This window comes from Phoca vitulina, unplaced genomic scaffold (assembly GCF_004348235.1).
Source record: "Phoca vitulina isolate PV1807 unplaced genomic scaffold, GSC_HSeal_1.0 scaffold3, whole genome shotgun sequence".
NCBI classification, from domain to species: Eukaryota; Metazoa; Chordata; class Mammalia; order Carnivora; family Phocidae; genus Phoca; species Phoca vitulina.
Window position 1 is genome coordinate 44,077,612 of NW_022589706.1, and position 27,085 is coordinate 44,104,696.

Below are 27,085 nucleotides of genomic sequence, written 5' to 3' on the forward strand. Positions count from 1 at the left end.
TTGGCAAAGATACTATATTTGCTGGCATAAAAAGGCACTCCTTGTTCACAATATCAAATCAGTTCTTACGCATTTAATATCAAAACATTTAGTATGCCATGTCTTTCTATTTATGAAGGTATATTTGTATTGTTCCTCACTTGATGTATTAGTTTAATGTGATTAATTGCTTCAGATGCGCAGCTTTTAGAAATACTGGAGCTTTGTCTATAGTCATAGGCCTTTGATACCAGCCTGCCAGCCTGTCAGTTCTTGAATTTCTAGCTTTGTCTCCTTGTCCAGACTCTCGGATTGGCCAATGGCACCTCTTCCAACCCCAACAGACACCAGATTCAATGATGAACGGTATTTGTCTTGATATCTGGACCCAGCCTCTAACCTGAGCTCACTTTGCTTCAACCTGCATTTTGTTCACTCACTCCAGTTTGTGTATGCCTGGATCTTTGATGTTTATCTCTTTCCTAATCTTATAATAAATTCCAGAGAGCTTGTTCTTGGCATTAGATCTTACTTTTTGGGGATTCTTGCATTCTTTTTATCATTTACTTTTGTCATTTGATCTTTTATTATAAATATCTCTAGGGATATCTATTATAGATATCACTATTTCTCAATTCATTCAACCTGCACTTTGTTTTTTTATAATCCAGTATTGGCTTTCAACTAGCCCCAGTGTGACCTATATTGTCATAGTCTACATATGGTGGTTATAAGCTAATCATGAACCAGGTTTTATCGTTTTCTTTCCCTCTGTAATCCCTGGATTCTTAGAACAAATATTTTTGATTAGGTTTCTTGAACCTGAGAGATAGGATTGATAACTGACAAATTATTAAAACATGGTACTTCCATGTGGGATTTCCTTTCATGTTTTAGGTTCTGGATTTTAGAAGGAAACCTAGGCCCTGACCCATGCTTGGTGCTGGCAAAGTTGCCCATAGGAAAAGATGTATTCTGCATGTCCTGTCTAGGATAGTTGGAGGAAATATAGATGAGCACATTGAAAGTCAGAGAAGATTTATTGCCTATATAGACAGGGGCAATCTTGTTTTTGTTAAATCCCTGGAATTTTGCTCAGTGACATGCATGGAGCTGCAATAAGTATTGGTTGAAATCACTAACGGTGTGCTGATAAAATCTTCCCCTGTTTCTTTCTCAGTTGTAAACAGCCAGGTGTATTTATTTAACTTCTTGTAGGCCTAGGCTAGAACAACAACAAAAAAATGTATTTGCTAGCAAATTATTTGCTTTTGCAAAACGAAAAAAAAAAAATAACTATTAAGGAGAAGTGGCCATAATGACAATAATGAGAGATAAAATACTTGAGGAAATAATTCTGAGTAGACTATTGGTAACAATGAGCCTGGCAGGGAAATTTGGGGCAAGTTATTTTACCTCTCTGTGCCTCAGTTTCTGTCCTTATTTGTGGAATGAAGACATTAAGAGTAATTCATAGATTCTTGTGTGGTTTGAATGACAAATGTATCTAAAGTGCTTGTGGCACTTCTCAGCATATGAATCATTTGATCAGTGTTGCACATTACATCCTGTGGACTTGAAGTAATTCAGTTGAAATTTGATATATATATATATATCATTAACTGTCTTAAAGGGCAAAAATGGCAGTGGAGATTGTATATAGGGAAGTTGAAATTGGGCAGTGCATCTCTTTTACTAATTGCTGAGGATATTTGGGGTTTATGAGCTAACTGATCACATAATAAATTGAAGTGTTCATTTTGTCACTTAGTTTTTTTATTAGAGTTAGATTTTTAGCTCATCTTGATAAATGTGTGGGAAGAAACCTTAATAAATCACTTTGAGAATTTGTAGTGTTATTGTTTGAATATTTCAGACCAGAAAATAATGTACATATAGGGAAAAAATAATCCACTGTTTTTCAAGTCTTTTGGAGTTTTGACCACAGGTATGTATAATCTGTAGACTATATATTGTTTGCTAAGAATAATGGAGTATGGATGGATATGTTGCCTCTACTTTCCCTAAAATGAAACAGAAAACAGGGATTTGAAGGTTTATAGAATAATATTTTTTTTAAAAAGATTTATTTATTTGACAGAGAGAGAGAGAGCACAAACAGGGGGAGCAGCAGACGGAGAGGGAGAAGCAGGCTCTCTGCTGAGCAGGGAGCCTGATGTGGGGCTCCATCCCAGGACCCTGGGATCATGACCTGAGCCAAAGGCAGATGCTTAACCGAATGAGCTACCCAGGCGCCCCTAGAATAATATTATTTTTGAGCTTGTCTCTTTCTCTCTACTGGTGTTCCTTTTGATTTTTCTCATAATAGTATAATTTTAAAGGCTATAAACAAAATATTTAATCACATGATCTTTTTGAACCACATTTTCATGTGCATTGCTTTCTAATATATACAAGGTTGTTTACAGATGTAAAGGTTGTTTACTGTACGAGTCAAGGAGGCAATGAAGCCCGAAACCCAGACTCTACTTTCACTTCCCAAGGCATGTACTCTAGTATGGCGATGAGTATGCATGGATAGGGAGTCTTTTTTGAATAAATTTGTATAAAGTTAACCTATGGGCTAATAGTAGCCCTAAATATCTGGGTCTGACATTCATCTAATGTAAAAGTGAAAATAAGCATTAAATAATATAAGTGAATTCTCTATCACAGATGTGTTATGTCCTACAGTTATTCAATGATAGTTATAATTATTCTACAGAGATACCTTTACAAAAGAGTACTGCCCACCCTCACACTCATCTTTTAATTATTCAGAACATCTTTTAATTATTTAATTACTCTTCCTAGATATTTCATTATTCTCTTTTTATTAAACAAATGAATATGGACTGTGCAATTTTAATCATGACTAGAATTCACTGTTGTAAATTAAACCTAGAGTTGAAGGTTAAGATCACCTTATTACTCTATATTGCTTTATAGATTAATAAAATATTCACACAAATAATGATACAGGTCCTCGTAGAGTGTTGAGAGAAAAAGTCAGATTATAAGGGGTTAATGAGTGATGTATTTGTGAGAAAATGGAAATCATTCATATACGGTTACTTTATATATAAGAGAAGCAAAGGGAATTTAGTCAAATATGAAAAATATGTAGAAATGATTTTTTAAGTTCAAACTTTCTAGAAGGTGTAGCAATGCTATAGTTTCCTTTACCCTAGTTGTAAATATATTGCTATTCCAGCCTTTTTATATACCATTGCTGGAGTTATTCTTGCTCACTACTTGGTGGTTGTGTATTTACTTTGTGCCTTGGTTTCCCAAAATTAAAACAAGGGTGATAATTGTGGGTGCCATATATTATTTTGTGAGGTTTAAATATCATAAGGCATGGGTACCTGGGTGGCTCAGTTGGTTAAGCAACTGTCTTCAGCTCAGGTCATGATCCTGGAGTCCCAGGATCAAGTCCCGCATTGGGCTCCCTGCTCAGCAGGGAGTCTGCTTCTCCCTCTGACCCTACCCCCTCTTATGTTCTCTCTCAAATAAATAAATAAAATCTTTAACAAAAATATCATAAGGCACATAAAGAAATAAGAACAATGCTGGTCAAAGGTGAACTATTATATTTGTTTTTATAGTTATTTTTAATTATTTTTTTCATAAGCTATTTAGTCTTTCATCTCTAAATTCAAGTCAGTGCTTATTTTAATATTTTATTTCCATTTCCCATAGTAATATGAGAGTAGTATATACATTTTTCAATTTTAGTGTTATATTCAATTTAATGTTAATTTTGGAGTTTTGAGAGTATTAGATAACAAATGGATTAATGTGTGACAAGAAACTGCCCCAGGAATTCATTCTTTCAAAGGAAATTATTGCATTATCATTACCTTCACCATCATCAATTAGTAATTTATAATGATATATATTCTACCAGTGCAGGACTAGTTTTTGGTCTTATATTTTCAGATATTTTGTAAAGCTAGATCAAAATTAATATTTTTAAAGATATAGTGGTTAATTACTTAATTTCAATCAACTAAAATTGTCTAAAATTACATTATAGCCTATTAAAAACATAAATATTCTATTCAGTGCAAACTTTGATTAAGTATATACTACATATTCCATGGGCAAGACTACAGACATAAGTTTATTTTTACATTGAAGCCTTTATTTTTCTTCCTAAGGCCAACAGACTTACTATTAACAAGCCATAAAAACAAAAATCTAAAAAAGATAATTGTTAATTTTTTCAGATTAGTAGAATATCACATTGCTTTTTCTAACACATGCCTAGAAAAACACTATTGTGTCCTTTTCCTTGTAAGACTTTACATTTTCTAAAAAAATTATTAAGTATATTGGAGAAACTCAGGTTGCTATGGACTAGTATTAATTGTATTCAGTGAAGGTGTTGAATATGAACATTTTACTTTTGGTTGGTTTATAAAGTCCTTATTTAGTCAGCTAAAAATTAGCTAACCCCCCCCAAAATTAAGTAAAGAAATACATGGTCCTATTCTCTAGATGATCATAATTTGTAATGTGAGTAACTAAAGCCAAGTTAGAGAATGTTACATACAACAGAGTGTTATAAAAAACAAACAAACAAGAAAACAGAGTATTATGTTCATAGTCCAGACTGGGCATCTAAGAAGTTGTGTGATTTGGGGCAAGTCATATGACTTTATTTAGTCTAGTTATTCTTTGAATAAATAGTTTTCTAGTTGACCTAGAGTCCATTTACATGTATTACAATTATGTATATATTTTGGTTTAAGATATTTTTCAGTGATTTCTATTTTCTGTTATTTTTTGTTCTCTCAGCTTGTTTTAAATGCATTTGTTTATTATTGAAACCTGGGTTTAATAAAGTGATCTGGTGGGTGCCTGGGTGGCTCAGTCAGTTAAGCGACTGCCTTCGGCTCAGGTCATGATCCTGGAGTCCCGGGATCGAGTCCCACATCGGGCTCCCTGCTTGGCAGGGAGTCTGCTTCTCCCTCTGACCCTCCTCCCTCTCATGCTCTCTGTCTCTCATTCTCTCTCTCTCTCAAATAAATAAATAAAATCTTAAAAAAAAAAAAAATAAAGTGATCTGGTAAAAAAAGTGAATCAACTTACATAGATGTACTTATGGAGTTGCACAATTATAATAGTGTTAAAGTTTGACAAGATTTTTAAAAATTTAATCTGGAACTATAAATAGTTGAAAAGAAATTTAGTGAGAAACTTAGTGAGCACTTAATCTTTGCTTACTATTACATTCATTATCTAATTTAATAATTTAAATCTTTTTAAAGGAGTACGTTTGGTACAAGAAAATCATTAGAATAGGATAGATAGGTCAAAAGCAGACCCTAGTAGGTTTTTACATGACCTGAATGAATATATGATAAAATAGATGACTCAAATATATAAAAAAGAAATTGAAGTATTTAAGAACTGTTCCTCTGATAATTTGTTAGATATTTCTCTTAAAATGTATTGACCCTCTTTCATACCATATGACTAATAAATTATAGATGGTTTAAAGATTTAAGTATAAAAGATAAAATATTTTAATAAAAAATGGGCCAAATACTACTTACCTCTGAATGGTGAAGGATTTTATAAGCTTACACATAATGAAAAATATCACCAAGGATGTACAAACACTTTCAACAATTCAACAATTTCCAGATTGATGGATAGACTAGGTCAGATACTACCAAGGTAAATAAAAGAATTTACTTACCTAATAGATTAAAACCTAACAGAAAAACTCAGAGCAGTCTGCATACATGGTGGAGGGATGAGCAATATTTTCTAGTATAAATGGACATTCAAACTTTGAGCTCAAGTTCCTCACCAAAGGATACAAAAGTTCAGAAAATAACATCTGATTGAGGGAGGCTTACATTATATCTTCTGGAAGCCCAAATGTAATCGTCAGACTCTCTTTCTCTGTATGTATACATAGTTTATGTGTTTGGAGTAGCCCAGCACATAACCTAATCTGGGCATATCCTGCACACCACATCAACTAGTTAGCAGCCCTCCTTAATCTTTTCTGATCTCAGTGAATCAAGAGTAGGGCTCAGTTTCCAAGAAGTCACTGGGAAGTTTGGTAGCAAGCATACCAGCTAAAGACCTACAATAGACTAAGGTTAATATATATTGAACTCTGATTTTATATTACTTTATTTTCAAAGCCCTTGCCTTCTACCTACAGAAAAGAAGTCACTAGTAATAATGGATGTTCTATACATTTTCCAGATTTCCCCTCTCTAATACTGGTTACTCCATATGCCTGGGGTGTGGCTGCTTTAGGCTAATAGCTGAATCTCTCTGCAGGAGTTTCTCTCAGGCAACGAGTTGCCTTGCTCAAGGTTATATCTCTGCCCTAGGGAAGTTTTCCTCCAATGAGTGGTCAATACTATGGTACATTATATGTTAAAAAAAAAAAAAGAAGAAGAAGAAGAAGAAGGAGATAGTAAGAAGGGAAAAATGAAGGTGGGGAAATCGGAGGGGGAGACGATCCATGAGAGACTATGGACTCTGAGAAACAAACTGAGGGTTCTAGAGGGGAGGGAGGTGAGGGGATGGGTTAGCCTGGTGATGAGTATTAAAGAGGGCACATATTGAATGGAGCACTGGGTGTTATATACAAACAGTGAATCATGGAACACTACATCCAAAACTAATGATGTAATGTATGGTGATTAACATAACATAATAAAATAAAATTAAAAAAAAAATACTATGGTAGCCAGACCCTCTCCAGTGCCTCACTTCCATGACAACCCTAAAGAGCCATCTTGCCTTGCAGTTTCCTGGGGAATAGGCTGAGGCTTCTGTATATTATCATAGTTCAGCCTTTTCCTCCCAGATCTACTTTCCTCACTCCCTCTTGTGTGTTGTTCCCAAGAACCCTCAAGCAAATATATCACAGACTCAGAGTCTGCTTTCCAGGGAATCTGACCTACAACACTAGTCACAATTAAGACAATATGCCAAACTTTGCTGATGTTATCTCAGTTTTTGTTGCTCCCTGGAAGAGGAAAACAAACTGTTTTCCTTTGTTGAACTTGTGCAGGTAATGTTTGAGACTCTTTTAAATGTACCTTGCTTGGTGTTTGAAATCATCTTTGACATCTTATAAACCATTGACAGGGTTTTAAGGCACAAAACATGTAAATCTAATCCTGTATTCTCAATCTCCCTAAAATTGTAGGCATAGGTCTAATGAATGTGATATGTCCACAGTCCATTTTGGGATTTGGAGCATTTGTGGCATGTGAAATCCCATGATGTGCTGTCTTTAGAAATGGAATAGGCAAGTGAGACAGCTCTTATTTCACAAAATGCCTGAAGCAAAAATGTCAGCATATAAAACTGCTTGGCAATTTATAAAGGATTTATTATTATTATTTTCCCGAGTTTTTAAAATTCTGTTGTATAGATGACATAAGATATTCATCATAAGTTTCATTTAATTTTCTGATAGCTGAGAAAGACACGCATAAATTACACTAGAAATTATATACTAAGTTATAATTAAGTGATAAGGACCATAAGTACTATTGTAGTTCAGAAGTCTCATAGTGTGATTGGGAAAGATTTGTAGAAGAGAAGAGACTAGGTCAGCAGTGAACAATTTGGGAACAGCAATGCAAGTACATTCCGAGTAAGGTCAGGTAAGATGGAGGTAGGCTGTGAAAGGTTTTGAATAATAGTCTAAGGACATTGTACTTTATTTTGTAGTAGTATGAAGTTTAACAGGATTGAAAGGATAGATAACATGAAAATATATTGCAGGTTAAAAAGTGATATGTAAGGGGTGCCTGGGTGGCTCTGTCATTTAAGCGTTTGCCTTCAGCTCAGGTCATGATCCCAGGGTCCTGGGATCGAGCCCTTCATCAGGCTCCCTGCTCGGCAGGAAGCGTGCCTCTCCCTCTCCCGTTCCCCCTGCTTGTGTTCCTGCTCTCGCTGTCTCTGTCTCTGTCAAATAAATAAATAAAATCTTAAAAAAAAAAAAAGTGATGTGTAAGATGAATTTGTACAGGAAGAGAATGGTGGAAGGGCCATTTGGGAAGCAATCTCAATGTAGGACAGAGGTGTACTAGATTATCACATTCTCAATCCCATTATTCAAAAAGTTTATATGTATGTATTTGTTTTATATCCCTTGGATTGATTCCTGGGGGTAACTGTTGACTTGGATTATCTCATACTGTCATACAACTTTTACACAGTTGAATATTGACCTGTTGAGACACAGAATTATCATTTTAGTTTGTAATGGATGCCATATCAACGAAAATCATAAAAGTTTGCTGAAATGCACAGATTAAATATGTTCCTTTCTTCTTATCTCCATTGACTCTAGGTTTATCACAGGAGAAAATTAAATTGATTTGAAAGTATTTATACTTTACAAAGCCATGTTGGTTTCACCAAGTACCTCATGTTTGTGATGTTTGTGCAGATAATTGAAAATTGATTTGAACTCACAGGTACACATCAATCTGTAATTTATAATTATTGTCCACTTCTTATATAAGGACATAGTTTTACCTCTACCATACTGATTGAGGGACTTCTGTTAGCCTTCACTAAACTCTTTATTTTATTTAAAAAAACATTGTAATAGGTAGCACTAGGTATAATATCTAAAAGTTGCATAAGTACCTGCACACATACACTATATATATATACACATGTAGATACAGTATAGATACAAGTAAAGATAGATATGGATGTATAGATATCAATATATATATATATATCAAAATATCTGTATATCTATATCTATATTTACCTGAATTGCTTTCAAATTGCTGTCATTGTTCATTTCTTAATTTTAATTGAATTAGCATGTATAATCCAGATAGGCAGTATTTCATAATTACACAAATTGTTTGGTATCTGCATTTATATTTTACTCGTTTTAGACTCTATGAACTTCACATTTTCTAAGAACGTTCCCTATTTCCCATGTGGTTGATAGAAGTAAGTAGTATCACCTTTCAAACTAATGTAAGTGTGATTCCAAACCAGATTTGTATCTTCCTCATCCCTAGCTATTTCACTTAATTGTAAATAGAAAAATTTTAAAAGCTATGTGATTTATGCAAGTGAAGAACATTTTATGTCAACAGAGGTTTATGAGGTAACTAAAAAGGAAACACTTGAAGTGTAAAGTAAATAGAACTAAAAATACGGTCAAGTTGATTGTATCATTTTATTTTTTAAAGGTTTTATTTATTTGAGAGAGAAAAAGAGAGAGAGAGGGAGAGAGAGACTGCAAGCAGGAGGTGGAACAGAGGGAGAGGGACAGACAGACTCCGTGCTGAGTGCAGAGTCTGATACGGGGCTGGACCACATGATCCTGAGATCATGACCTGAGCAGAAACCAAGAGTTGGACGCTAAACCAACTGAGCCACCCGGGTGCCCCTCATTCGTTTTATTTTTAGATTTGTTACAGAGAAATAACTTCTATTTTATTGAATACTGGTCAGGATTTTTACAAAGAAGTAGCAAAACTATGAAAGATCTATGTCTTTATCATTTATATCTATATCCATAGTTATAGGTAAATACATTTTTATAATTTTCCTAGTCATTCTATTAATACTGGTGACTTTTCTCTGTTATATTCATATAGTGAATTACAATACCCGTTAATTGTATTATCATTGTTTTTAAGTTTTTTCTTGCCTCAGCTTTCCTATCTTTTTTCATGTTTTTTTTCTTTTCTCCAGTAATATTCTTTAGGGCCATTGCTGTATTGTTAGTGTTAGATAAGAAAAAGTTGCATAGATGACCTTGGTAGAAATTACTATAAAATTAGTTATTAATGAGAAATAAGATTCTTATGTAGAACTCATAGAGGAAAGATTAAAACAAAATACAAGTTTTTTTTCTGCAAATAGGTGTAAATAGTGACTGTTGTATATACAAACTTTTTATTTATCTTGGATTTATTTTTATTTTCAAATTTATGGTAGTTTTTTTAATCTTTAAAAATAATAGGGACTCAGTTTCTGCAATATGAATATTTATTTTCCCTGTACTGAGCATGTGGTAGGCTATTGTTATGTTTGGTTAATGAATTTTTAAAAATGGAACAATGTTAATTTTCATTATTGTAAGTTTAAAGCTAATGAGTGTGTGATGTAGTAATAGTATATAGTTAAACTTTACATACATGTGTGTGGTAATGTCTCTCTATATATATAACTTGTTCCTCCTAAATTAAATTTTTACCAATTATACCCACGTATTTAAATATTTACATGAAAATTGTATTATTTTCAAGTGTGAATTTGTTATGCAAGCCAGATAGTTTAAATGTAAGTGATAAGACGTTGCACGCTTCCTAGCTTTTCAAGACCAGATAAAATTAAATCATTCTACTCTTTAATCTATAAATTAGATTTCTATTTGATTGCTTATTAATTTATTAATGTTATTTTTTGAAATAAACTTTCCCTAAAATTCTTTAAGATTTAGGAGGTAATATTTATTAATACCTATCATTTCAATTACAAAATAGATGTGTACCACATATATTTTACTGTGAATCCAAATAAATGATGTTTACTTGTAAATTTTTATCTTTAATCTTTTCTTCCTCTGTTCTCCACCTGCAGGGCAGAAATGTTGCTAGACATAAAGAAAGTATTCGTGATTGGAGTATTATTATTATTGGATTTTTTTTTTTTTGGAGTTTAAGACTACGTAAAGACAAAGGCTACTTTCTCTGAATGATCATAAATTCTAATTTCTAGAATGATAATTCTACTAAAATAGCAAAAATAAAAAGTGTATTTTATAATTGGAATCTAAAACATAAATAAACTGACCTGTTTTGAGGATCATATTTAGATGGTTTTATTCTGCTTGGGCTCTCCGGGCTCTCCATGTTCACCCAATTGCAGTTGTGAATGGCAGCGTCTTGAGCTAGGCCTGTGGGCCTTATGTCTTTATAACAGTTTGCTATTGTTCCTAACTTCACCTAGAAACAAAAGAATACATTTGCTACTGTGTTTTTTCTGAGCTGTCCATTATCTTTAATTTTGTGTATATAACACCATGCTAGCTCATATTTTGATGGGAAAATACAAAGTTGTTAATGCTCACAGTTTTTAGTAGAATGTTTTAATCAACAATTCTGTGATTGGCATTAAAGAAGTCTTGAGAAAGTTACTTCTGGGATTTAAAAATGCTCTTAAGAGGATAATAGCTTTCTTCTTGCAGTTGATAGATCATTTTAGAATAGCAGCTGATATGTAGACCTTAAAACATTTTGAAGCTTGGAGTAGTGAAAAATCCATTACTGCAATATTTTTTTCAGGGGAAGAAAGTACTTGGGCATGAAAAAACCTCAACACCCATGTCTAGACATAACAATTTTAAATAGCAATTTGCTGTAAAGAACAATTAACATTAAGATATTCCTGAAAAGGAGATGAATATGCAAGACGATGTCGTTTAAACTCACATACAATTTGTAAGAAACATTTATAATAGAGAAGTAAAATGTAGTGTTGTTAAAGAGAACGTATGTGGACCATGCAGTTTTCGAATCCTGGTTCTTCCATCTGTTTGCTGAGTGGCCTTGGGCAAGTCACTTACGTTCTCTATTCCTCAGTTTACTTACATAACGATTAGGGATACTAAGAGTTCTTACTTTGTAAGGTTGTTGTGAATATTAAATGAGTTAACATGTATGTGAAGTGCTCAGCAAAGAGCCTGCCAGGAAGGAAAGCTGGAGACATCATGGTTGCCTATCCTTGAGTTACAGTTGTTCCTGCAGCTCCGAATCGCATGAGGTTTTAATTAAACAACTGCCATGACTCAGGTTCGCCGTAACCTAGCAGCTTCGGACTGGAAGTTAAGAAAATCTGTACTTCTACTTCCTGAATACCGGTTTCACTGAGAGAGAGAGAAAAGAGATATCTTTAGCAAAAATAAGTGCTTTTGTCCTTTCTTCCTTCCTTTCCTTCCTTTCTTTTTGCTTGAGTTGTCTTTCATTCCTACCTTTTTTTAGGATAATATTCAGATAACTCTTATAACATGACACAAATACTTTGCATTTTAAATTTACTTCAAAACAAAGATTTATTTTTAAAACAAAATAATGAGAATGTATGCAAGTAGGATGAGTTTTTTTGGTGAAAAGTATGATATATTAATATAGTCTACTGGAGTGTGAAGAGCATGGTTTATAACCCTAGATAGTTAATATGAATAAATCAAACATTACAACAGTGAGCTTATTCAGAGATTTAGAGTACCTTCTTTTGCATATAATCAGAATGAATTTGGCTGAACAAGTAGTAGCTTTTTGTTTCTGTGCAAGTATATGTGTGTTTGTGTACATATATGAATATACATACACATACATAATCTTTAACTTTTGTGTATGTAGACTCATTCAGATAATTTTTGTTTTTTTTAAAGATTTTATTTATCTATTTGATAAAGAGAGAGACAGTGAGAGAGGGAACACAAGCAGGGAGAGTGGGAGAGGGAGAAGCAGGCTTCCTGCTGAGCAGGGAGCCTGATGCGGGGCTCGATCCCAGGACCCTGGGATCATGACCTGACCGAAGGCAGACACTTAACCTACTGAGCCACCCAGGTGCCCACAGATACTTTTTTTTTTTTTTTTTAAATCACATACTAAACAATCATGCAAATATATGATAGGACAGAATGGAAGATATTTTTTTCTTTTCTTTTTTTTTTTTAGATTTTATTTATTTATTTGACAGAGAGAGAGATAGCGAGAGCAGGAACACAAGCAGGGGGAGTGGGAGAGGGAGAAGCAGGCTTCCCGCTGAGCAGGGAGCCGGATGTGGGACTCGATCCCAGGACCCTGGGATCATGACCTGAGCCGAAGGCAGACGCTTAACGACTGAGCCACCCAGGCGCCCCGGAAGATATTTTTTCCTTAATCTGAAAATGAGAGGAGGAGTATCTGTCTTTGGAATTTCTTTTGTTTAGAGCTCACTTTACTAGGATGCATGAATGCCTTTCACATTAGAAATCCTTTCTCAGTAACAGTTGCCTTACAGATTAAAGATGAGAAATTTCATTATGTGGCTAGTAATATATTTTACCTGTTAAAGCAAAAGCCAAGAATAAATAAAAACCCCAAACAACAAAAGTCTCAAAAAACCACATTATAATTTTTTTAAGAATTTATTTTTAAGTAATCACCCAACGTGGGGCTCGAACTCACAACCCCCAGATCAAGAGTTTTACACTCTACCGACTGAGCCAGCCAAGTGCCCCCCACTCAATAATCTTAAACTAAGTTTTTAGTGGGTTCTCCTTTTAGTGTACCTAAATATAATAAAAAATAGTGGTGGGATGGGGAAGATGAGTTTTAGATTTGAAACACTTCAAAGAGATTATTTCCTAATTAATGATGACTCTTAAAGCAGAAAGAAGATCACATGAAGGCTGGAGTAGACAAGGCAGTGGGAAAAGCAACTAAGCAGTATTATTTAAAGTGAAAAAAAGAAAATTAATCATAATTTTGGAATATTTCCATTGTTGAAAATGTTTTCCTATGACAATGGTTATAGATTTGTAAACTTATAACTAGAAAACGTTAGAATATGTGAGAGTTTAGCTGTCTCTTGAGGCTGGATGTTGAGGGTACAAGATTCTAAATAATTCATCCATTTATTCACTAAATTTCTGAGCATCAGCCATGTGCCTGGCCCTGAGATTGTAGGTGTGAAATAAAACAAAAAACAACAACAGCAAAAAACAGATGACATTGTCCTCTTGGAATTTATATTTGATTGGTGGGAAGTAGACAATTAAATATTTATAAGTATAATAAATCACATTTTTATATATTAATAGTCTATAGCTATTCTACTCTACTTTCTTTGTCCTACCCTATTCCATTCCATTCCATTCCATTCCATCCCATTCCATTCCATTCCATCCCATTCCATTTTATTGTATTCTATTCCATCCTACTTCATTCTATTCCTTACTTGATTCTGAATCAAGAAAAAAAAAATTCCAGATAACACCCTACACTACTTAAAGAAACACATTCTTTTGTATCATTGAGATATTTGACATGAAATAAACCTGTTACTTCAAAATTAGATATAAAACACTATTTATCTATAACAATGTAGAGATATATGTTTAGTTATTTGTTCCACAACAAAAACAAAAAAACATTTTCACATAAGTACTAGGAGTTATATATGTTTCATTCACTTGGTCTCTACCAAATTGTCTATTAATTCTTCATATTATTAAAAATAAACCAGATATTTGAATGAAATAGTATAAAACAATTATGAATGGTGCTCAGTGACTAAGTTATTTAAACAGGCTTTATTCCACACCTACTCTGTCTTGGCTGTGTAATTTAGGCAGATCAGATGTAAAGTAAAACACAGCCCCTGGAGTTTTGGGAACGAGTAAGGACAAACAAAATGGTATGTGGTTCAGATGAAACTATTTTGGGATACCTTTGGTTCTTAAAAGAGGTAAATTAGAGTTTGAAATGAGGTGTGTTGAGATAGGTCTGGAAGTATGCATAAGAAGTTATCAGAAGGAGAAGATGGGAAATGACTTTCCAGTTATTGGTAAAAATTTAATCATACAAATTAATTATATGGTTAAATTTAGGGAGTTCTATAACTCAGTCTCTCTTCTGAATTTCTTTGTGATGTTTTCCTATCAATAAATATCATTTACTATTTTGATATACTTTTTAGTCTTTTGAAAAAATATGTACCTATGATTTTCTTTCTGATTATAGTCTTTATACATGTGTATATATACATGTGCAGTTTATGTCCTTAAATTAATATATCATGAGGTCCTCTTCCTACTCTTAACTATTTTTAGAATGTGATTTAGTGGCTGTTTCCATTGTTTAAAAACAAAAAAGCAAAAACAGTGCTCCTTTATTAAATCACAGTTTGAAAATATAAAATTTCCCAACTTAATAATATTTTTCCAGATATAGAGTAATTTAGTAGTTTAAAAAGTTACTTCATTGGGGCACCTGGGTGGGTCAGTCATTAAGCGTCAGCCTTCGGCTTGGGTCATGATCCTCAGGGTCCTGGGATCGAGCCCCGCCTTGGGCTCCCTGCTCCGCGGGAAGCCTGCTTCTCCCTCTCCCACTTGTGTTCCCTCTCTAGCTGTGTATCTCTCTGTCAAATAAATAAATAAAATCTTTAAAAAAAAAAAGTTACTTCACAGGGTTGTATGTAGTCATTCTCAAATATTTAGGATTGTCTTTTGATATTTACTCCGCTTGACTTGGAAGATTATGGGAAATTGATTATTAAACATGAAGTAAGAAAACTGATTTTTATTAAATCACTTATCTCCAAAATTAAGAAAAAATTTGAGAGAAAATTCTATCCATTAGTTTCTTTTCTGTGAATACAACTTTGATAGCAGAAATTTCAGTTGAAATCATGTTAACAGTCATGTTCTGCAGTAGCTTAGTTTGAAAACCTCTGTTAAAATGCAAATTACATACTGTTGAATAATGGGAATTTAATCAAATTAATGGGGTTTTAATTTACATTTTTAATCCCTTCTGACTTGTTTCTTGTTCTTTGTGACTGATCAGATTCAGTATTTTATTCTAGAATGAGTCCTGAACTGGCGATTAAGATTCATGTGTGTTCCCTTTTAAGGTCTGCTACTATATGCCTGAATTTTAGGAAAGTCATTTAACATTTCTTACTTTACTGACTTATAAAATGATTAGATTGGACAAGGTTGGAATTTCTTAGCTACTCCTGAAGGCCTTGAGTTTCTGTATAAAATCATGTGTATATAGGGACACCTGGGTGGCTCAGTCAGTCAGTTAAGCATCTACATTTGGCTCAGGTCATTATCTCCAAGGTCCTGGGCTCTTGTCTCAGCGGGGAGTCTGCTTCTCCCTCTCCCTCTGCCCCTCCACCTTGCTCATGCTCTCCTTCTCTCTCAAATAAATAAATAAATAAAATCCAAAAAAAAAAAAAAAATCATGTATATATATACACAATGTATGTGAATGTGTGTGTGTATGTGTGTATGTAGATATTTTTCTTGGAGTTTCTAATCTCCAAAAATAAATAAACGACCACTGATTTTTAAGGTCTCTTGCAAATAGAGAATTTAGTCTTTTTGAAAGTCTTCAGATATAATGAAGTGCTTTTATGTCATAATTTTGCCAAGATGGCTTTGTCATTCAGTTAATATGTTTGTAGACAGTAATTATCTAAAAATAGAGTGCATGTGATAATATTCTTGTTTTTGTCAGAATAAGGTACTTTGTACTACAATTTTGAACCACTTCTGTTTGATTTGCATCTGCTTCTTGGGAAGTGAAAATAACTAACTAGATATGTCCATAGATATGAAAGTGTTTTAATTCATAAATATATGATGAAACAATTTAGTTTACTTATAATAATTCATTTTTTCCTTATTTTTTCTGAGCTAAAAGAATTACTTTGCTTGATAATCAAGGAGATTTATTTACAAATTAATAAGTAAAACCTTTATTAGTAATTTTTGTTCAGAAGAATTAATATAATTTTAGGACTAGAAGTATCACCTCCAGTGACAATTTGTTATATACTAAATATGTATTAGAGACATGATTTATGAATCTGTTTAAGATAAGAGCATGATCTAATAATATTCCTATCTAAGACAAATCCAGATAGTGATTTGTCTTAGAAGAAAGGAATTAGGGAATGCAATAGGACTAGAAATAAGAAAATTCCTGAAATTTGATCTTGGATACCAATTTGTTCCAACTTTTAAATAAGACAATATAATGCCTTCTTGCCAAGAAACTGAATTTACCTCGTCACATTATCCAGAACAGATTGTTTAGGTTACCTAATATTACTGACTGAAGTTAATTTTAAATTACATTGGAAATATATATTAAATTATGAGAGCTTTGTTTATTTACTTTTTAGAACTTTCTTATCCCTAAACATTCTCTAGATATTTTATTTTTTGAAATAGTGAAATTGCAATGTGATTTGCATGACACTACAATCTCATAAATTCAGTTCTGTATATTTTTCTAATTCCTATTTATCACATTTATTTTAAAGGATTTAATACATTTAAAATATCACCAATAAGGCATTTTTTTTCAAAAACATGTTATGACATAATTGATGGTAATATATTTTTAGGAGTTCTGTTGAATATTAAAAACACCACCAAAATTTAAAGAGTAGATCATTTTCTTCACATTCTAGAAAATGATATAGAGGGGAAAAAAGAAAAAAAATATATGCTCACATTTTCAAAATATATAATCAAAAGAAAAAAATTTTCAAGAGATTGTATTTTAAACTATTCTTGCATTCCCATTCATTTATTATTTAGCTAACAAATGTTTAATGATATCCGATTACTCTTTTAGGTCTTGGCTTATATATGGCAGTAGAAAAAATAATTGTTTTCCTGGAATACATATTCTACTTGGAGGGACAGAAATAAGTGAAACATTAGAAATAAAATAATATGTCATTTATTGAAAGGTGATACGGAGGAAAATAAGATTCAGAGCCCTATATGTAGGTTATTATAAATGTGCCTATACTAAACTGAATGGATGAACTTTATATATATCACAGCCAAAAATGAATTTTAGTTTACCATTGTCCCCTCATGTTCTGTTCTATATGAATTATCTTTATAATTTTTTCATATTAAATATTAAGGATTCATTTTATTCTTAAGTTTTAAATCCATTGCTATTCCTGACACTAAATTTTTAGGCACTTACCTTAAGAGCCAGTAATGGTTTAAAAAGTCATTAGAACCTGAAATATTTCATTTTCCTAAGACCCAGCATGGATCTTAGTAGCTACCATATTGACTAGATGTGTATAAACACTGTGATGTAACAAATGAAACCCAGGCTGGATCAATGATAAACCTCAAAATTACAACCAGTTCTAGTTGTATGTCTTTTTTCTGTTATGAGTTAACTCATAATTGAATCCTGTATTTTTTGTTACTCATCTTCTCAGAGAGGCTACCTTTTCTTAATTTAAACAAACCAAAAAGGTAATTAAAAAATGAAACAAAAACATCATAAATGCCTAAGTATTTGTTATTAACTGTTTGAGATACAAAACCATATAGTATTTATAGATGTAATTAAATAGCATCTTCTTATAAAACTTATACTTGAGCTTTTATTTTAATAGTCCTTTTAGGAAACAGTTTATTTCCCCTGAATGCATACATGGAGATAGGAAGAAATATGCTGTCATCAAGTGTTTCTAATTTGGGCTGAATTTAAAAATAGGACAGTAAGTTATTGTTTATGTATTGTGATTTTAAGGGACCAGAAAGCCCTTGGATCCTCCGACCTCTACTTTGCTGATGAGTGAAGTCTCCAGTAAGATCATTTCTTGGCTTTATTACAATGCAGATGTTCATGGGAAGGATAACAAATTAGCCCTTGTTAGCCCTACAGAACTTTATGTTTTATGTAAGGAAGCTTATTACACTGTTTCCTGAGAAAGGTGGAGAAGAAGGAGTGAGGCTTTGAGAAAAGGGGGCCTCTGAAAGAAAAAGGAAGTATTAGTGTGGACGCAGTAGCTCCAAAATAGAGGAGACTGAGCGACAAGTCTCCTCTATGTTTTGGGCTTGTTAGCCCTTTTCACTGAATCAGTAGAAAAACATTATATACTAAAACATAATTAGCAAGGGGTACAATGACTGATAGTGTTACTGTCCCTTAATAAACTATTCCTCAAATGCCGCTTAATAGAAGGAAGTAATAGAGCTGAGTATTTTAGAGAAAAAAACAAAACAAAAAAAGAAGATAATGTTGAGAGTTCTATTTTAGACTTGGCTAAGTTTATAGGGCCAGTCAGCCTAGCCAGGTGCCTCAGTGTTAGCCCAGAAGAAACAGCCATTGTTCAGAGAGTATAATGATCGTACAGTACCTGCTTCTTGTACCAAAGCTCAAGAGAACAATTCCTACACCAAAGGGATGAAAAATTAGTCACATTAGGGTCTAATCAGAGCCATTTAAATGGTCCAATGCTCAGATGCTTGCTTTTTCCTTCTTTTAGGGAGTTCAGTAGAAAAAAAAAATAAGCCTCAGTTATTATAGAACTCATATTCTTACAAAGGTGACACAGTTTAAAAGTAAACTGAATGTAGAAATGATATGACAAAGGAGTTGTTATAGACCTGCTTAATTTCCCTTGTTCCTAGGTATGGTTAAAGGGGAGGAGAAAAGGGAGTGTACAATGACCTGCAATATTTAGGACACACTCATACTGAAAAAGTGTATGTTGTTCATCTGAAATTCACATTTCACTAGCATCTTGCATGTTTTACTTAAATCCGACAAATCCTATTTTAGGGATACAACAGTCAAAAACTTCATTAAAGAAAAAAGATAGGAACATGATAAATATAATAAATGTAGTGCTTTACCTTGAAAAAGACTTCCAGTTTATTGTGGAAGTGGTGTCAGGTTGTGAGTTACCGTGAGGAAGGAGTGGGGTAGGAGGGTTACCTAAAATTGGATGGAAAGTTCCAGTACCTGTTGTAGATGCTCATCACTCATACACAGTAAACTGAAGTCACTACTAGACATTGGAAGATCTATTTGTGCATTTTGTGTATCCCTCTGCAGCTTGGGTCAGTTGAGTACAGCCATTTTCCTAAAGGTAGAAGAGATGGTCTGTTTTAGTTACCTCTAATTTTGAAGCATGATGCAGTTTTGGACAATACATAAAAGAAAGGGCATGGCTGTCTTCCAATAAAGCTGTATTTACAAAAACAGGCTACCAGGGGATTTTGCATAGATTTGCAGACCCATGGCTTAGTGTTTCTTGCCTACAAAATCTCATATAAGCAAATGCAGAAGTTGCATTATGCTCAAATAGTTTCCCAAAGACATCAATTGTATTGGAACAAATGCGTGTTTTCAAAACAAGTCTTATAGTTTATTGGCATGTTAGGCATGTTAGGATAAGGAGTGCGTGGACATATAGCAAAAGGATAAAATTGAAATGAGTCATTAAGGCCTGTCCTGGGAATATAAGTAAGCAAAACTGTTAGTTGGAATAAGCTCAGTCAGATTCACTTTCTCTGCCAAGACACTTTCATATTTTCATTTCTTAAATCTAATTTCTTAAATTTAACCTTTTGTTTGCACTCTTTATCTATGATATTTAAAAATATCCATTTGTTTCAGAAATCTCTGTACCTTTTGCATTTAATTGAGACTTTTGGAAAACATGTTAACGAAAGTTCTAAAATCGAACATTCAAATTTATTTCTATTATTTTAAAGTAACATCTAACTGATAATATAATTCCTAAAGAGTCTATATTATGTAATGCACATTTTAATATTAAGACCAGGAATACACATTGCATGTAACTGATATGGAAGGTATTCTTTTTTGACTACTTGATTTAAAATTGCCTTAAATTTTAGATAGAACATTTATTATTTATGTGTCCTCTAGAAAACTTTCATGTTTGAAGCACATACATGCTTTACTCTCTTCTCTAATGCAGAAAACCAGTTTGTATTTATGGTATATATATACTTAGTGAATGTTTCGGGAAGTACCATAGGCATATTAGTCTACGGAACAATGTAACTATTCCTCTGATATCCATATGTTTTGAATCTTAAGCTGAATGAAGAGGCTCTGGGGTGTCCTTCAGAAATGTCCTTTACAAATTGTTGTGGTCAACTGATTTGGGAAAATACGTTTAAATACATTTTTAAATATTTGGATTATTTTAGAAGACACAAGTAGATATTAGAACAATTTAATGCTACATTTTAAAGTATTTTATATCAACAAAATATCAGTTAAAAAGTATCTGTAAATATATCTACTTTATAAGCAGAGACATATGCAAATATAAAAATACTAGAATTTGCCAAGATTTTAGATATATTTCATTTAATAGTAATATTTGTCCGATTTAATTCTGAGAGGTTCAAGAGGCACCTGGGTGGCTCAGTCGGTTAAGCGTCTACCTTTGGCTCAGGTCAGGATCTCAGGGTCCTGGGATTGAGCCCTGTGATGGGCTCCTTGCTCAGCAGGGAGCCTGCTTCTCCCTCTCCCTCTGCCCCTCGTCTATGCTTGTGCCCTCTCTCTCTCTCAAATAAAATAAATAAAATCTTTAAAAAAATAATTTTAAAAAGTTCTTGAATAGTCTAAATACAGTGTACAAATAGCCACATTTTTGGTCATAAGCAAATTGATTGCTCAGCTCTAACACAATACATAGAATTACATTTAAATATAATTGAAATACAATTGCAAAGACATGGTTGTCCATTTTATAAATAACCTAGATGAATTTTTATTGTATTTTATTAAAAGAAAAGCAAATATTATGCTTTCTACCTGTATTTCTTCCTCCTTCCTTCCTTCCTTCCTTCCTTCCATCCTTCCTTCCTTTCAGGTAAGCTCTAAGCCCAATGTGGGGCTTGAATTCACAATCTTGAGATCAAGAGTCGCATATTCTATCGGCTGAGCCGGCCAGGTACACCTCTGTTTATATTTCTTATAATTTTAAAATTAAATGTTCAAAAATCCAATAATTATTTGAATATGAATTATTTCTAACTGCCAAATGATTTTGCCCAAAATTTGTTTTTTCTATTGGTAAGTTTGTCCAACATGATTGTCGAAAACAACACTGTACCTTGTTTCAGTTTTTTGGGCTGGCTCTAGAATGGTAAACTAATATACATGAATTTTTGTTTTATAATCAAAATATAATAAAATATGCAAAGTCATTTCTAATGTGAAAACTTGAAGGATTTTAAAGTTGATAGTAACATTTAGAATAATTTCTATTAGCTGATTCATTTTAATCTTATTTCTAGGTTATTTCATATATTAACCAGTATCCAGAAACAAAGCTTTGGGGAAATTTGTCAGCTCTAGAATTAATATAAAATGTATTTCAACTCACCCTATCAGTTTTTTATTTGAAAGATAGTTTTTAAAAATCCCAACATCTTATGTCATCATATCATATGGGTATCAATGATAAAAGGACTACTTGATAAATTTCCATTGTAGAAGTTATAGTTGGTCTATGTAGTTGGTCTAGGGGGGATACATAAATCAGATTATGCAGGAGTGCATTTTACATTATATTATTCATCCTATTAAATTGCCAAAGATTGGGCTCAGTACTACTTAGAGAATTAAATATCCTCAAGAGATTATAAGTTTCATAAGATTTGTTCTCTGCTCTGTTCCAGACTTAGAAGGTCTTGTACAAAGTAGACATTGAATAGTTATTTGTTGAATGAATGATGCCTTCCTGTGTTTATTAAACCAATAAGAGTCTGATTAAATCAATAATAGTTTGGAAAAATTTATTATTTAAAATTAAGAAAATTAATTTTAAATCAAACACATCCCAGCTTGAGTGTCAGCTTTGGTGATTTTAGATAAGCTCCTTGTGTCTTTTTGATCCTTAGTGTTCACATTAATAAGAAATGGGTGTCAATATTTAAATTACTATTTACAACTAATGTAATGACTGGATGAAAAAAAAGTGTGTTTAAAGGAATGTAGCACGATGCATAAAAAATAGAAAGCACACATTTTTTTTTTTTAAAGGTTTCATTTATTTGACAGAGAGAAAGACAGCCAGAGAGGGAACACAAGCAAGGGGAGTGGGAGAGGGAGAAGCAGGCTTCCCACGGAGAAGGGAAGCCGTTGCGGGGCTCGATCCCAGGACCCTGGGATCATGACCCGAGCCGAAGGCAGACGCTTAACGACTGAGCCACCCAGGCACCCCTGAAAGCACACATTTTTAAAAGTAACTATTTTAAAACTATATGTATGAATTGATTTATTCATCAACCTTATGATAATTACCTGCTGTACAAAGCTTTGTTTGAGGTCCTGGGATGCAGAAATGAATAAGACACAGCCTGGAGTGGTTCAAAGTCAGGGAGAAGGAAGAATTATATAAATAAATAATTTTAATACTAAATTTTTAATGCTTATAATAGGCAAACATTAAAGTGTTAATGGAGCCATGCATTTTATCTTAGATATGTTTTGTTTTAATCTCTCATCTATCAATGTCAAAACTTCCATAGCTGCCTCAAGTCTTTGAATATATTACTGTTACATTTCACTTCCATTCTCTACTCTTGAAATTATTTATCTGATACTATAGACCATACATTTAAAGAATTTCAGGGGCACCTGTCTGGCTCAGTCAGTAGAGCCTGTGACTTTTGATCTTGGGGTTGTGAGTTCGAGTCCCTTGTTGGGTGTAGAGATTACTTAAAAATAAAATCTTTAAAAAAATACATAAATAAATAAAATAAAGCATTTTGGTGCCTAACATACATTTGGTTAAAGAAATCCAGTGTCTGCTACTCTATAAATACCCGTTGAATGAATGAGTTAACGAATTAATGAGACATTTGATTGATTTCAGGTGTAGACACATAGCTATGTAAAGTAAATGAGGATTGAAGTAGATGTAGTTGGAGAACAGTTTCTCTTAAAACTTGTGTCAATGAAAGGAACTCTTATTTAAAGTTGAAACATTCTGGAGTAGAAGTGATCTCTAGTTTCCTCATCACAGTTTGTGTTAATATAGCTAAATCACTTCCTAATTATTTGATACCTCATTATCCCATTTGTAAACTTTGCAGATCCTACTTTCCTTCAACAGTTTCCCTTTTTCATTAAAAAAAAAAAATCTTTGATTAATTCTCATTCTCTCATGTTCTCTCTCTCTCAAGTATATTTTTAATTTTTGAAACTTTGCAAAATGTATATATACCCACATATATGCTCTTCTCTATTCATGACTATGGCTGCATGTCTGTTTTTTTTTCCTCTTTAATCACTGAGTTGATATGTACATGAGGGAAGAATATTGTAATCATTGCAGAAAATTGTTCTTGTTACCTAACCGTGCTTTGTCAAAGAGAGTAGATTAGACCCTGGTTAAGGCAAGTATACCATGATATCTCAGGGAGTAGATTAAAAGGGACATGGAGAAGAACAGAGGTGTCCAGAGAAGAGAATGTGTATTATTCTGCATTGTGGGGATAAATTGGAGAAAGGAGAGGTGGCTACCTTAGATGTGATTTGCCAAGTATTAGTCAATAAACTAGTATGAAGCAAATGATAATATTCGGAATAGAGAACTCTGGAATAATTTAACTGGTCAAAATGCCTCTTTTATGGGAGGAAGCTAAAAGTTTTAGAAACAAGGCAACAAAAAAACCTATTACAGAACTATCCAAAGCAGACACAATTGATGTCATTTCGTCCTCTAAACTCTTGCAATCAATAATTATTTACTTTAATATATTTGCTAAATGTAATGGAAAAAGTGAAGACACATGCTGAATTCTTTGATAGAATAAACAGCATAATTTTTGTAATAATCACAATAAGGAGTGCAAATATTCCTCTAAAAAGAGATGACACATTCCATAATATCTATTGTTAATCTACATACTCTTGTTTTACTGAACCATAAGTCCTCTGAATATATTACTGTTTGGGAAAAATTATACTGTACATTTATATAAGTGTGTCAGTCTCCTAAGTAAAACTATGAACTACAGAAATATACATTTTCTGTATTGATTTTTTTATCTGGCAGATGGTACTTTTATATAGAAATTGAAATTCTGTACAATTCTTAACCAAGAGTTTTGGGGTGTGGGCGAAGAGGTAGACCTTCTCAGGGTATTGAGATTATCTAAGTTTAGAGACCTTGTGACATGTTTAAAACCTTATTAAGGTTTTTAACATTAGCTTCTCTTGATCCAATTACCTTTTATTTTTTGAAACATCTAAAATCAATCCCCATCGAATATTTGTTTCAGGAGAACATATTTAGTTATTTCAAAAATTATCACTCAGGAATTTTTTTTATAGAATAAAAAATATACTCTAGTTTTCAAAATACAATTATATGATCCTGTGTACATTTTTGTCTGAGAATATTTGCTGATATCAAGAACTAAAGTAATATTACTGAAACTATTGCCTTTTTTATTTTCCAGGTTTTTATGGTACTAAATGTTAGTGAACACTTGATTTCTAATTCTTTTGTCTAGTTTACAAGTCTTGATATGGATATGTGTAAATTTGTCTTTTTATTACAGTTCTGAGAACTTGCAAATGTGTCCTTTGGAAAGATTAGTTCCTGAGACATTTGACTTCCTATTTCAGATATTTAGTACTTAAACAATTGAAATAAATAAAATAAAGTTAAACCCTTATTGTTGAAGAATAGTAATCCCTTGAGTTTTGACACTTCTATAAAATATTAGATATGATGGAAACATTTCTAAGTACAGTTGACTCTTTAGCAACATGGGTTTAGTGGTGCCAATCCCCTGCACAAAAATCTGAGTTTAACGTTTTTTTCTGAGTATAACTTTAGACTCCCCAAAATCTTAATGACAGATAACCTACTGTTGACCAAAAGCCTTACTGGTAACAAACAGTTGAATAACACATATTTTGTGTGTTACATGTATTATATATATTCTTACAATAAAGCAAACTAGAGAAAATAAATTTATTAAGTAAATCAGAAGGAGTGAAAATACATTTACAGTACTGTACAATATTTATTGAAAAAAATTGCATATGAGTGGACCTGTGCATTTCAAACCTATGTTTTTTCGAGGGTCTACTGTAATTCCTTATTGGGGAAACTGATTTAGGAGTTATAGTGGGACTCAGATTCTTTCTTGGCAAATGAATTAAATGATAATAACATTGATTTTTCTCCTCATTAATGATGTGTTTCATTAATAGTTGCCATTTGTCCTTGTAAATATTTTGACAGTTTCATTGTAATTCTGTATGCCCTTCAAAATATTTTCAGATTTTAATGATGATTGATTTATGTCTTGAGGAAACTTTAAAATGGCAGCATTTAATATTGATGCAAAAGCCCCTGCTCTATCAAATTATGCCTTTTTTTTCTTTGAACATCTATTGCCATCCCCATAAAATAATGCTTTGTAAAAGGCCACATATAATAGTTCTGTGTATGTGTGATGTACAATAATTTCATTTTAAGCGATTTCACGTATAGGAACTTAAGTTCTGACACATTCATACACATATTGCTTTCCTTTGCTTGTGTGCTAGGGAACCAATAAATAGCCAGGCTCTAACAGTCTTTCCCCTGTAGTCTTTATAGTTAGAAAATTTACTTGAGGCTAACAGCTCTCTAAATCATTGCAGTGCCTATTGCAACAGGTGCTGCAAAGGAATTAAATGTAAAAGGAAATAAAACAAAGTAAAAACCATTGTTGAAACACAGTTACCACTGGCATAATTCCCTCCTTCCCTTCTCCTTAACCCCTAACCATGTAGCTGCCACCATTCCTTACGCAAGGGTCAAGTAACTTTTTGCGAAACCATGTCTGTGTTTTATTGCCAGGCGTATAAATACCAGGTAGCTTGGCTTCAGCAGTTGTTTTCCTGACTTTTTGGCTTTGGTGAATCATTATGAGGTACAGTTGGAAAGCCAGTGCTGGGTGGCGAGTGAGGGATCGCTTTTTCAACGGGTCTGCTTTTGTCAAGTCACCTTGAAAGGAGCCATTTTTCTCAAAGTCTTTTTCAGAGTGTCCTAAATATTTGGTGATACACAAGAAGATTAGTGTTTTAGATAAGATTTCACTTTATCAAAACCTTAACCTCAACTGAGTTAAAAATTCCTTGCCTTTGTCCAAAATAATAGTGTCTTATGAATCTGCATGTTGCAAATAGTGGCGAGAACAGTGAGGAATTTGCAGTAGAGGCTGGAAATAGGACTAGGATAATTATTAGTAATTGTGAGAAGTCATTGTTTCTTGTTTAATGGACTTAGTAATAAAGGCTTTGTTACAGTGGCTGGCAGAGAGAGTGAATGTTATTTAACAGAGCCTACACTGCAGACTCAACCAGAGAAAAAAGGGCAAACTTCCCTCTTTGAGTCATTGACTCTCAACACAACTACCTTTTTGTATTGATATTGCTCCCATTTCTCACGTAAGAGGTAAGATGAAAGAAAAAAAAAAAAAAAAAGCAGGTTACTAATTAAACTCTTTCTACTTTGTATCTCTGGAGCCAGACTC

General features: G+C 33.0%; 1 protein-coding gene across 25 annotated transcripts in view; it reads left to right on the plus strand.

The window, feature by feature from the left end:
- Nucleotides 1-27,085, plus strand: part of ADGRL3 (adhesion G protein-coupled receptor L3) — an 829,014-nt gene that overhangs the window by 245,599 nt on the left and 556,330 nt on the right. The window contains exon 1 of one of the 25 annotated variants that reach the window (XM_032400451.1): nucleotides 21,430-21,492. The exons of the other annotated variants lie outside the window; for them this stretch is intronic. The gene's annotated coding sequence lies outside the window, so the exon portion shown is untranslated. Of the gene's footprint in view, nucleotides 1-21,429; nucleotides 21,493-27,085 lie in introns of those variants that run through there. 25 annotated transcript variants of the gene reach the window in all.